Raw genomic sequence first — 13,993 nt, forward strand, 5'->3', positions numbered from 1 at the left:
TCTCTTCTCCTCCTCCTCCTGCGCATCTCACTCTCTCTCACTGTCCGCCACCTTCTCCTCTCGGTCTCCTCCGCATCCTCTGTGTCTGCTCTGCTTTCCTCCTTTTGAATCCAGAGCCCTTTCCTGAAGTCAGAGACGCACGCTCATCCAGGCCCCATCCCCCGGCTGTTGCCTCTGGACAGCCCTGTTGCCTCTTGCAGTGGCGCAGAAGTCAGCCGAGCACCACACAGCCAGGCCACCGCGCGAGAGCAAGCGGCTGTTTGGGCCCCATGCAGCTCCCCCGTGCTGCATGGGGAGTGTGGACCCCAAACGGCTGCTTGCTCCCGTGCGGCAGCCTGGCTGAGCAGCACAGAAGTCAACTGAGCGTCACGGTGGGAGGCAACAGCACCGCCCAGAGGGAACAGCCAGCATTTGAGTCACAGACATTGGGCTATTATATATGAATGATAGAGCACTCTTCCTCGTACAATGAGCGTTACAGCAGTCTGAGTAAGACATCCTCCAGCTTGACAGTATTTTGACACTATTTTGAACTAACTGCCTACTGTGTAGACACGGACTAAGTTATTTCTGAATAGTGCTAGTTATTTCAAAATCATGTTACAGTGTAGACCTACCCTTTGACAGGGTTATTGGTGTAGACGTTAAGGGAAAACTGTATATGTGATACCTTGATTTTAGTAGGACTTTTTAACATGGTCCCACATAAACATGTGTCAACTCACAGGGCTATGGCCAAACATGATTATGGATTCGCTTCAGAGTCGATTAGGGACAGTTGCTTTTATTAATTTCACTACATCACTACTATTACAGGGTTAATACTGCCAGATGTTTACACAGCTACTGCAAAGTGACATCAATAAGCACAGACAGAGCAATGCATAAAAGTAACAGGCACTTAGAAATGCTAACATCCCTTCAGTCTGAAGGGAGTCTCGTTCCTGTCACCTCGCACCAGGGGTGCAGTGGACGTGACTCCAGCTGGGGGAATCCAGGGCACCCTCCAAGGTCTAGATCACAGGTGAGACTCACCAAGCATGGGACTTCCTACACTAGTTATACAACAGTTGCTTACCGGCTGTGCGAGTACCGGCTCAACACCATTCTTATCACTCTTATGAGCTGAGACTGAGGTCAAACTTGTTTACCACTGCTTAGTTTCCCAGCTCAAGTGCATGGGTTAAAGCTGATAAGGGCCAGCTGCTGTTTGCGTTTGCAGGGTCCCAGGCTATGTACTCCAAGGATCATAGAATACTTGGACTGGAAGGGACCTTGAGAGGTCATCGAGTCCAGTCCCCTGCCCCCATGGCAGGACCAAATACTGTCTAGACCATCCCTGATAGAGAAATGTCTAACCTACTCTTAAATATCTCCACAGATGGGGATTCCACAACCTCCCTGGGCAATTTATTCCAGTGTTTGACCACCCTGACAGTTAGGAACTTTTTCCTAATGTCCAACCTCAACCTCCCTTGCTGCAGTTTAAGCCCATTGCTTCTTGTCCTATCTGCACAGGCCAAGGAGAACAAGTTTTCTCCCTCCTCCTGATGACACCCTTTTAGATACCTGAACACTGCTATCATGTTTCCCCCTCAATCTTCTCTTTTCTAAACTAAACAAACCCAATTCTTTCAGCCTTCCCTCATAGTTCATGTTCTCTAGACCTTTAACCATTCTCGTTGCTCTTCTCTGGACCCTCTCCAATTTCTCCACATCTTTCTTGAAATGTGGTGCCCAGAACTGGACACAATACTCCAACTGAGGCCTAACCAGCGCAGAGTAGAGCGGAAGAATGACTTCTCGTGTCTTGCTCACAACACACCTGTTAATGCATCCCAGAATTATGTTTGCATTTTTTGCAACAGCACCACAGTGCTGACTCATATTTAGCTTGTGGTCCACTATAACCCCTAGATCCTTTTCTGCCGCACTCCTTCCTAGACAGTCGCTTCCCATTCTATATATGTGAAACTGATTGTTCCTTCCTAAGTGGAGCACTTTGCATTTGTCTTTATTAAACTTCATCCTATTTACCTCAGACCATTTCTCCAATTTGTCCAGATCAGTTTGAATTGTGACCCTATCCTCCAGATTAGTCGCAACCCCTCCCAGCTTGGTATCATCTGCAAACTTAATAAGCGTACTCTCTATGCCAATATCTAAATCGTTGATGAAGATATTGAACAGAGCCGGTCCCAAAACAGACCCCTGCAGAACCCCACTTGTTCTACCTTTCCAGCAGGATTGTGAACCATTAATAACTACTCTGAGTACGGTTATCCAGCTAGTTATGCACCCACCTTATAGTAGCCCCATCTAAGTTGTATTTGCCTAGTTTATTGATAGGATGGAAACTTCCATCCCAGCCTGCTAAACTGCAGGCCTCACATATGGATTTTTATAGGACAGCATGTGAATATGTAGCTGAGCGCATAATTAACCAATAAATCTACGGTCATCTGTTAACCCTGTCGGTTACATGCAGCGCCACCCCCAATAGGTGGGGGAGGCAGAAGCCAGTACATGTGGGAAGACACCTGGCCCTCCTCCCCCTGCTACCTCCCAGAGTGGCAGTGGGGGGGGGGGCGGCATGTCTTCTCCCCCCCCCCCCCCAATCTCACACGCTGCTGCCTCTGACACAGCTGGTACATGCGGGGAGCCACCCATGGGTTAGACATTAGTACTGCTGAAAAAGATCTGGGGGTTATAGTGAATCATATATTGAATACAAGTATACAAGTCAACCATGAGTTGCACGGTGATGCACTTGCAAAAAGCCAGGCTAATATTCTTGGGTATATTAATAGGAGTGTCATGTAAGATGCAGCTGATTACTGTTCAATAAGTTGGACAGTTGTCAGGCCTCAGCTGGAATAGACAGACGACTAGTTGTTCACGTATCCGAGAAGCAAATGCTTATCCAATAGTCAACACACTCATCAACTAGTCGCTTCCCCCCCCCCCCACCCCAACTTGCTGCTTCTATCAGAAAGAGACTGCGTCCGGGGGGGGGGGGGGGGGGCTTCAAAACAGCAGTGCTGTGTGAAGCCCGGGGTCAGCTGGCGACTCCCCCCGCTGGCCCCATGCTCCCTGCAGCGCTTTTGCCTTTGAAGTGCAGCAAGACAAGATTACTCATCTATGCAGTAAGAGTATGTCTAGACTTACTTTCATTTTCGAAAGACAATATGCAAATTCAGCAGTAACTTGCATATCTTCTTCCAATTGCTTTTGTTTGTGCTGTGAGGTGGGGAAGGTGTGGCTCTAGTTTGAGAAACAAGATTTTATCCCAGTCCCCACCTGGACTGGGAGGAGCAGATTGCACAGGTGTGGGTGGGTGCTATCAGCATCTGTGCATCAAGGTGGAGGTAGGGGCAGTTTGTTTGGGGGTGTCTGACTCACTTGTTGCTGTCCTCTCTGGCTGGCTGGCTGGCTGGCTGGCTGGCGGGCGGGCGGGGGGGGGGGGGGGGGGAAGAGGGAGAGAAGCAGGCTGCATGTGGTGAGCGCACATGCACCCATGGACGTCATTTGCATGATTACACTTCAAACAAAGTTTTACATAGGTGTTAATGGCTTAAGAAAAAAGGATTCTCTTCACAGAATTTTTTTGGAGTGTTGCAGATACCTTAAACTCTGATCTTAATGATTTTTTTAAAATCCCGTGTTACTAATTAAAGCACGGTATATTGTATTGCACTACATTAAGGCCAGATCTTTGCTATGCGGTAGAGTTCTGGCTCTTATGAGTCGGCAGTAGCAAGTACTAGGTGTGATGCTAGTTGTTTTGCAGGATGACACCTTATCTGCAAGCTCTTTGAAACATGCATCTGTCTACAAACCCGGAAGCCATGTGTTCGTTTGTTGCAGGGCTTCTACTCTTGATTTGGGGGGCGGGGCGCATTTGTATTGGTGGTGCACATCCACACACTACCTCAATATTGGTGTTGCACATAAGAAATTTCAACCAGTCCAAGGACAGAAAGTGTTCGAGGGAACACTGATGCATAGCAATCGACACACACACACACACACACACACACACACACACAGGGTAAGCAAAGTACTTCAGAAACTGAAGCCACAAGGGGAATTTAGACAGACAAAACTCTTACTCAAGTTGCAATCTGACCATGACATTTGTATTAATACAGTCTCCTTCAATCTCTTATCTAAGGACTTCAAGATCCCAATTTTTACACCTAAGTCAGTTGTAGTGTAAACCCCTTAACACCATTGAGGGAGACTGGCTCAATACTGACTTGCAAACACTGCCCCCACAGAATCACTGACACCATGCCTGCAGCAGTACATCTGAAGTTTTTTTAATTCAAGCAATGGTCTTAACTGTCCCTATTTAGCTTGGCTATCCGATAGGATCAGAACAGAACATGGCATGGCCACAGGCCACTAGACACCATTAACCCAAGCTAAAGTGGTTATAAAATTTGCTCTGTGCTCAGTTTTAGACCCCACTGTTTTTACTTCATGATCAGGAAATAACCTTGAGTTAGCATTTAACTATATAAAATGTCAGTACTACTCAGTACAGCTTCAGCTGACAACCAGATCCTTGTCCCAAAGTCCTTCAGTCTAGTTCCTGCCTACGTTGGCACACAGTATAAGACAGCAAAGCACAAAGGAAAAGAGATCTAACCAACAAGTAATCCAATAAAGGTGGCAATAGGCACATTACTACTTACATTTGTTACTCCATTTATTATAGGTCAACTTCACTAACACCAGAGAATACAGATTTACAATGGTTAACAGTGGAATTTGGCTGTAGCTTTCCATTCTTGAAAAACTTAAGAGTAACAGCCAAATTCCATATTCATACGCGAGTACACCTCCCCACTGAAGTCTTCAAATGGTATGATCAAGTGGAGGGCAGAATTTAGCCCTCTGTCTTATGATTACTCTTTAAAAAGACATTAAAGTTACCTGCTTATACATTACCTTGCCAATATACATGGCAGAGGGAGACAGGCCAATCCTCACCTACAGACAATCCCTCCAACCTGAACCAAATACTTCCCAGCAGCCACACACACCCACACACCCCCCCCCCCACACACCACGGACACCCCCACCTAGGATACTACCCCATTGCCAACTCTGTCCACATATCTATACAAGCGACACCATTGCAGGACCTAACCACGTAAGCCACATCAGGGGCTCATACAACTGTATACCCTCTAATGGGACAAGCCAGATGTTCTCAACTGACAGTCTGTGGACCAGCAACAGGCCGTGAACCCCTGCCTGTCGGGACATGGCACACTGACAGTCTACGCCCCAGCAGCTACCGAGCCTGACAGTCAACCAAGTGTGCTGTGGCTAGAGCCGGGGCCACAGCAAGGCTGTCCCTACTGCAGCAGCCTCATTGTGGCCCTGTCCCAGATGGTGGGGCCACACGATGGGTCGAGCACCACATGCAGCCCAGCTGCCACAGCGCTCAGCAGGAGCCCAGCTGCCACAGTAACCAGGCTCCACATGGCACTTGGCTCCAGCTGAGCGCCGCAGCAGCTAAGTTCCAGCACTCAGCTGGGTCAAGGGCCCCATGGAGCCCAGCACGCTGCAGGTGCCGGGCTCCACGTGGTGCTTGACTAGGGCCCAGCTGCCACAGCACCCACCTGGAGCCCGGCTGCCACAGCACTCAAATGGGGCCTAGCACACTGCAGGCTCCGCACAGCCTTCCCGCTGCGCAGGGAAGCGCTCTGCGCTCAGCTGGTGGCTGGAAGGCAGCAGCAGGGCTAGGTGAGGGAGGGCAGGGCTAGTGCTGGGGGCGCTGACACTGAGCATCACTATGACAGCCAGGATGAGGAACTGGCACTGGGGGGCTCTGGGGGCAGGGTTAATAGTGAGGGGGCTAGGGGGCAGGGCTAGCACTGGGGACAGGGCTAATACTAGGGGCTAGCATGGGGGGATTGGGTGCAGTGGGGCTGGCACTAGTGGACTCAGAGCAAGAAGCTGGCACTGGGAAGGTTGGGTGCAGGGGACTCTAGGGTCAGTGGCTGGTGCTGGGGGGGGGCTTTTTATACCACAAACTAGTAAAATTGTATTTGCATATTTGAATGTTCATTATTTAGCTAATGAATAACATTTTATTTGCATATCAGTCCACCAAAAGTTTGTGAATGGGTTTGCCGGTCCTCGGTATTAAAAAAGGTTGGGACCCACTATGATAAGCCATCAAGTGTTTGCAATGCCCCTCTCTGCCATGTATATTGGCCAAACCCGACCATCTCTGTGACAAAGGATAAATGGACAAGTCAGACTTCAGGAATGGTAACACACAAACCCATAGGGGAACATTTTAACTTACCCGGACACGCAATCATGGATTTAGAAGTAGAACTGGAATTCATTTACAAATTGACACCATTAACCAATTAGTGTCTGTTCAAGCCCAGGATAACACATTACAAAGCCAGTTGCCCATGCTTTTTACATTTGCATTTTCATAGTAAAAAACCATAAATGGGACACATCCAGCCCACTTAATTAGCATGGGTCCTACAACTGACAGATAACTGCTTTTGCTGTTACACACATCTTGGAGTCTTATTTCCACTCCAACTCATCTGATGAAGTGGGTTTTACCCACGAAAGCTCATGATCCTATATATTTTTTAGCCTAAGGTGCCACAGGACTACTCGTTTTTCAAGTTATGGACTAACAGCTACCCCTGAGACTTTTTACAATGCTGTGTTACACTTAGCCATAGTAGTGGGAAAAGAGGAGATAGAAGTATATTTCCTATAACTTCAATTTTGTCAGGCTAATGGTGAGGGACCATTTTTTGGCCCCCCCGTTCTCCTTGTCTTCCATAAGCCAAATGTTGGAGAACCTTTTATGGACTCAAGGAAAAAGAAAAACAACAATTTATCGAGTAAGAAAAAGGGGGAGTTACATCAGGACTGCAAAATGTGAAGACCTGCTAACTAGAGAGACTAGCCCCCTGCCCACCATTCACATCCCTAGTAGAGACAAATAAGAAATGTATGCTACTTTCCCTTCTAAGAAGGATCCGATGGAAACACCCTGGAGAGAAGTGTGTGCTCCTTTACAGCACAAGCTACTGATTAACAAGGTAAGCAAGTTAGCACAGTTGTTGAAATGATTAACTGATAAGCATGGGCTTATTGGTTAACCCTAACAACTACACAGAGGCAGAAGGGTGTGTGCATATATATCAGTGGCAGCAAGGGGCAGGGGGAAGAAGGTGGGAGTTGGTGTTGTGTGCGCCAGTTACCGTGGAGCTGCCTCCCTCCCCCCACGCTGCTGCCTCTATCGTCATCATCATGGAGAGGAGGGGAGGAGGCTCCCCAAAAGCACTGGGTCCCACCTGCCCCCCCATGTAAACACACAGTTAAAAAAGTCAAGCGGTTACATTTTACATTAGGGATGTAATAGTGTAGTTGATTAACCAATAAGCAAAAACTTATAGGTTAATGCTATAGACTACACGCATCCCCCCGCCAGTAAACTTTTTAGCAGGTTGGCCAGTGGCCCAGCTGAGTTCTGGCTCACGAACCTACCCCCACTGAGGCTCTGCATTTAAAGTGTATTAAAGCCAGGCAGGCAGCCCAGCTCAGTTCTGGCTTGTGCTGGTTCCGGGAGCTCAGACAAGGGCTGCTGCCACTCTGCAGGCAGCCAGTCCACAAGGGAAGCTGGTTTTTAAACCAGCCTGACACCGCTGCCTCCAATACAGCAGCTGCCAGCCCAGCCCCCCAGGACTATGAATAGTCAAGTAAGCTCATGAATTCTTATTGGTTAGTTGACTATTCTAATTAACCAATATTTAACATCCCTAAAACATGTTAGGGCTGGACATTTTCCCCAAGTTACCATACACAGGTAAGAACAGCCATACTGGGTCAGACCAACAGTCCATCCAGCCCAGTATCCGGTCTACTGACAGTGGCCAATGCCCCAGAGGGAGGGAACACAACAGGTAATCCTCACATGATCCCTCCCGTCACCCACCTCCAGAGAAACAGAAGCTAGGGACACCATTCCTAATAGCCATAATGGACCTAACCTCCATGAATCTAGCTAGCTCTTTTTTTAACCCTGTTCGAGTCCTAGCCTTCATCACATCCTCTGGCAAGGAGTTCCACAGGTTCACTGTGCACTGAGTGAAGACAAACTTCCTTTTGTTTTAAACCTGCTGCCCATTAATTTCATTTGGTGACCCCTAGTTCTTATATTGTGGGAACAAGTAAATCACTTTTCCTTATTCACTTTTTCCACACCACTCATGATTTTAATAGACCTCTATCATCCCCCCCCCCCCCCAGTCTCCTCTTCTCAAAGATGAAAAGTCCAAGTCTTTTTTAATCTTTCTTCATATGGGACCCGTTCCGAACCCCTAATTGTTTTTGTTGCCCTTTTCTGAACCTTTTCCAATGCCAATATATTTTTTTGAGATGAGGTGACCACATCTGTACACACTATTCAAGATGTGGGCATACCATGGTTTTATCTACAGGCAATAGAATATTTTGTCTTATTCTCTATCCTTTTTAGTTATCCCTAACATTATTTGCTTTTTTGTGCAGTGGCAGTCAAAATGGATGTTTTCGGAGAACTATAAGAGCTCTCTCAAGTAGTTGTAGCTAAATTAGCACCCCCCCCATATATTGTATGCATGTTGGGGTTACTTTTCCCCAATGTGCATTACTCTACATTTATCCACATTAAATCTCATTTGCCATTTTGTTGCCCAGTCACTTAGGCTTCAGCCTTCTTCTGGAAAAGCTTATGCAAATGAAGCGTGGCATGGAATAGCGCCATGCTTCGTTTGCATAATTGATGTGCAAAAGCAGCTGCTAAAGAGAATTTTGCTCAAAAAAAGCTGTGTAGATGGCTCCTTTTTGCACAAAAACCCCCTCTTGCAGAAGAGCTGTTCCTCATTTTTCCCCCCCAGGAAGAACGGCTCTTGCACAAGAGGGGGTTTTTGTGCAAAAAGGAGCCTCTTGCGCAAAAGTGTCTGCTAATTAATTATGCAAATGAAGCATGGCACTATTCCACACCATGCTTTGTTTGCAAGAGCTTTTCCAGAAGAAGGCAAAAGCTTTTCCAGAAGAAGGCTACAGTGTAGCCATAGCCTTAGATTGGGGAGATCTTTTTGAAGCTCTTCACAGTCTGCTTTGGTCTCAACTACCTTCAGCAGTTTAGTATCATCAGCAAATTTTGTCACCTCACAGTTTACCCCTCTCTCTAGATTATTTATGAATAAGTTGAACAGGATTGGTCCCAGGACAGACCCTTGGGGGACCCCACTAGTTACCTCTCTCGACTCTGAAAATTTACCATTTATTCCTACCCTGTGTTTCCTGTCTTTTAACCAGTTCTCAATCCAAGAAAGTATCTTCCCTCTTATCCCATGACAACTTAATTTACATTAGAATCTTTGGTGAGGGATCATGTCAAAGGCTTTCTGGAAATCTAAGTATACTATATCCACTGGATCCCCTTGTCCACATGTTTATTGACCCCCTCAAAGAACTCTAGCATATTAGTAAGGCATGATTTCCCTCTACAGAATCCATGTTGACTCCCCCCCACAAATTACGTTCATCTGTGTGTCAGACACAGAATAAAATTACTATTGTTTCAACTAATTTGCCTGATACTGATGTTAGACTTACCGGTCTGTAATTGCCAGGATTGCCTCTAGAGCCCTTCTTAAATATAAGCGTCACGCTAGCTGTCTTCCAGTCATTAAGTACAGAAGCAGATTTAAAGGATAGGTTACAAATGACAGTTAATAGTTCCACAATTTCCCCACCTGAGTTTTCAGAACTCTTGGGTGAATGCCATCTGGTCCTGGTGACTTGTTACTGTTCAGTTTATCAATTTGTTCCAAAGCCTCCTCTGACACCTCAATCTGGGACAATTAGTCAGATTTGTCACCTAAAAAGAATGGCTCAGGTTTGGGAATCGCCCCAAGATCCCCAGCTGTGAAGACTGAAGCAAAGAATTCATTTAGCTTCTCCACAATGACTATCATCTTTGAGTGCCCCTTTAGCATCTCCATTGTCCAAGGGCCCCACTGGTTGTTCAGCCAGCTTCCTGCTTCTGATGTACTTAAACATTTTATTACCTTTTGAGTTTTTGGCTAGCTGTTCAAACTCCTTTTTGGCTTTATTATAATTTTTGTTGTGCTTAATTTGACAAAGTTTATGTTCCTTTCTATTTTCCTCATTAGGATATGACTTCCACTTTTTAAAAGACGTCTTATCAGTCACTGCTTCTTTTACCTGGTTAAGCCAAGCCACAGTAGCACTCTTGGTTCTTGGAGGCTGTGTCTACATTGCACTTTCTTGCGCAATATATGCAAGTGAGGCATGGTAATGAATACGGCAGTGCCTCATTTACATACTTAATGAGCTGCCATTTTTGCACAAGGGTCTTTTGCGCAAGAGCCGTTCTGCCACTTATTTTCAGGCAGAACAGCTCTGGCACAAGAGGGGATTTTTGTGCAAGAAGGAGCAGTGTAGATTACTCCTTCTTGCGCAAGAGCCCCTTAATGAGCTGCCATTTTTGTGTAAGGGGCTCTTGCGCAAGAAGGAGTAATCTACACTGCTCCTTCTTGCACAAAAATCCCCTCTTGTGCCAGAGCTGTTCTGCCTGAAAATAAGCGGCAGAACGGCTCTTGCGCAAAAGACCCTTGTGCAAAAATGGCAGCTCATTAAGTATGCAAATGAGGCACTGCCGTATTCATTACCATGCCTCATTCGCATATGTTGCACAAGAAAGTGCAATGTAGATGTAGCCTTACTGTGCTTTTAATCTGGGGTATACATTTAAGTTGGGCCTCTATTATGGTGTCTTTGAAAAGTGTCCATGCAGCTTGCAGGGCATTTACTTGTGTAACTGTACTTATTAAATTTCCATTTAATGAGCTTCCTCATGTTAGGCTGCTGAGGTGTTTTTCCCACCACAGAGATGTAAATTTTATTACATCATGGTCACTATGTCCAAGCAGCCCAGTTATATTTACTTCTTGAACCAGATAGTCCTAAGTGGAGTGCACAAAGTCAAGAATAGCCTCTCCCCTTGTGGGTTCCAGAACTGACTGCTTCTTGGAGCAGTCATTTAAGGTATCAAGAAATTCTCTCTGCATCCCATCCTGAGGTGATGTGTACTCAGTCAATATGGGGTGAGTTGAAATCCCCCACTACTACTGAGTTTATTTTGCTAACCTCTCTAATCTCTTAGCATTTCATAGCCACTCTCACAGTCCTGATCAGGTGGTCAATATCTCTACTACTATATTCTTATTATTGGAGCAGAGAATTACTATCCATAGAGATTCTATGGAACATGTAGGCTGATTTAAGATTTTTACTTCATTTGATTCTACATTCTTTCACATATAGAGCCCCTCCCCCACCAGCATGGCCTATTCTGTCCTTCTGATATATTTTGTACCCTGGTATGACTGTCCCCCATTGATTGTCCTCATTCCACCATGTATAGTGCCACTCCCCCGCTCCTGCTGCCTTCATCTCCTTTTATATCAGTGTTTCTTAAAGTGGGCTGTGGGCCCAAAGAGCTGCTAACAGGCCACTTGTGTGTGTTTACTTACCAGCTCCGCAACCACCGACCCTCGTGGATCCCATTGGCTCCAGTTCGCTGTTTGCAGCCAAAGGAAGCAGCAGCAGCCTGAGCCACACTGCTGCCCGCAGCTCCCCTTGGCTGCAAATGGCAAGCCAGAGCCAATGGGAGCCAGGAGGCTCCGTGGCTGCGGAGCCAGTAAGTAAACAAAACAGGAGTGGCCCATTAGCAGCTCTCTCAGCATGGGCCTGCTGTTTTAAATTTACAATTGTATGTCTGAAGTTTTAATCTTCATCTATTAACCTTGGTCATGGGCACCCCTGCTGTTACTATGATTAACAGCCACTTTCCCCTTCCATCCTCCTCCGGCTGATGCTCCCAAAGAGGGAAAACTATTTGCTGATTGAGGAGCCACTCTCAACACACACACTGCCTTCCTGGCTTGGAAAACAGAGTGGGGAGATTCCCACTCTGCCTCTACTCAGCTCCCATGCAACACTTGTGCTGTCACCTTCACACCATAGGAGGATTAAATCTGTATGTCAGGTTACAAAAATAGCATTATCCTATAGGAAAAAAAAAAGCAGCACACCATTCACCATGATAAAGCTGCCCATTAAAGCACAAAAATAGGTTTAGATCTAGCAAATGGAGGGGAAACGAACCACCAACTGTAAAAGAGCACAGCAGCACCTCTTATTTAACAGCTTTCCTGAGACACACTAGTTTTCTACTTAAGATACTTCTGGTACTATTAGAAGATAGTATGTATGTGTACAGAACTGCATCACCATACTGGAATAAAGAAATCCATAGATTGTTGACTGATGTGATGAGTAATGAATTGCTTTGCAAGAAAAGGATTGGAATAGCTTTAAAATAGAAGTGTTCTATTCCAAACCAGGTCTTTTATCAACGTAATGTAGTGAGAAGAATGACAGGAGTCCCAAATAGAAAGCAAAAGCAACATATGATATGGCAGATTATATTAATGGATACGGGTAAATGCCCAATTACTTGATCTGCTTTGAGACATTTGCATTGTTCCATTATAGCACAAAGAGCCACAGCTCTATTAATCTAGCAAGCAGTTAAAATCCTAGCTAACTGTCTTCAGCTTCATTTGCTTAATATAGAATCGGAGCTTGAAGAGACCTCAGGAGGTCATCGAGTCCAGCCCCGTGCCCAAGGCAGGACCAATCCCAACTATACTTCAGCTACAGAAGAATTAATTTACATTAGCTTACAAACTCATTCTATTTTTAGAATAATACTAAAAATAACCATCAAAAGAACATGTAACTATCAACCACACCTATTTGAAAGGGAATCAAAGGTAGTGAAAGATTTTCTAAAGCATTTAGTGGAAAGATTATTGGGGGGGGGGGGGGGGGGGGAACTTGAGCTTTTGACCATATGAAGAGGGGGCATGGCATTTATTCATTGAGCAAATGAATAAATGCCATGCCCCCTCTTCATATGGTCAAAAGCTCAAGTTTCCCCCCCCCTTAATAATCATCTTAGAAAACTTTCAGAAAAGAATAACTCTTGGCTTAACAACAAAATAGCTTAAAAATGTAAGAGAATGAAGCACTACAATATTTTTCCAGGCAACTCAGCTGTCCCTTTGACATCTTTGCACAATTAGATTGACATTTTCTTTTTAATAATTGAAATAATCGAAAGCAGACTATGAAAGTTGTAGAATCCCGAATCGTAGCTAGATCTGCCAGGCTCAGGACATACAGAAGACGCCACCAGTCTCATTTGCTCCGTTTCACCTCTTCACGCACGGGCTGGTCTCGCCATCCTGTTTTTTGTTTTAATTTCCTGTATACAACGTTATCAGTACATGAAAAAAAAGACTGCCACTGTGTTATCGAGTTATTCTGATACAGATTCGGAGCTAAAATAGGGAGAATTAATAGCCGCTACAGGAAACCCGTTTCCCTCCTTAATCTAGGAGGGAGAGAAAATTACTGTAAAACGCATAGCCATGAACGTGCCCAAGTAAGGTAAAATGACCTGCAGGTGCTACAAAAGGGGTTGAGAGCAGCACTCAAATGTTTATTCAAATACTTACTTATACGTGCAGCCGATTGGGGGGTACGGGGGGGGGGGGGGGGGGGGGGGGAGAGAGCGGAAGAGATCTCCGGCCACTCCCCCAGTTGTTTCTATAAACACCGGTGCAGAATAAGCACCCAGCTCGACCGTTACGGGTTTGCCCGACGCGACAAACGCCGCTCTCCGAGAGATCACCGCTGCATCCGATATGGATTCGTACACACTCCCTTCCGAGAGAAACTGGGCCTTCTCAGAGCCACCACCTCTCCAACCCAGAGGAGAGATAGTGCACTATGCTCACCCGTCCCAAAGGACACCACCTACTCCCAAGCCCGTGCCCGGGAGCCTCCCTCTCAC

This window comes from Pelodiscus sinensis, chromosome 15 (assembly GCF_049634645.1).
Source record: "Pelodiscus sinensis isolate JC-2024 chromosome 15, ASM4963464v1, whole genome shotgun sequence".
In the NCBI taxonomy this organism is placed as follows: domain Eukaryota; kingdom Metazoa; phylum Chordata; order Testudines; family Trionychidae; genus Pelodiscus; species Pelodiscus sinensis.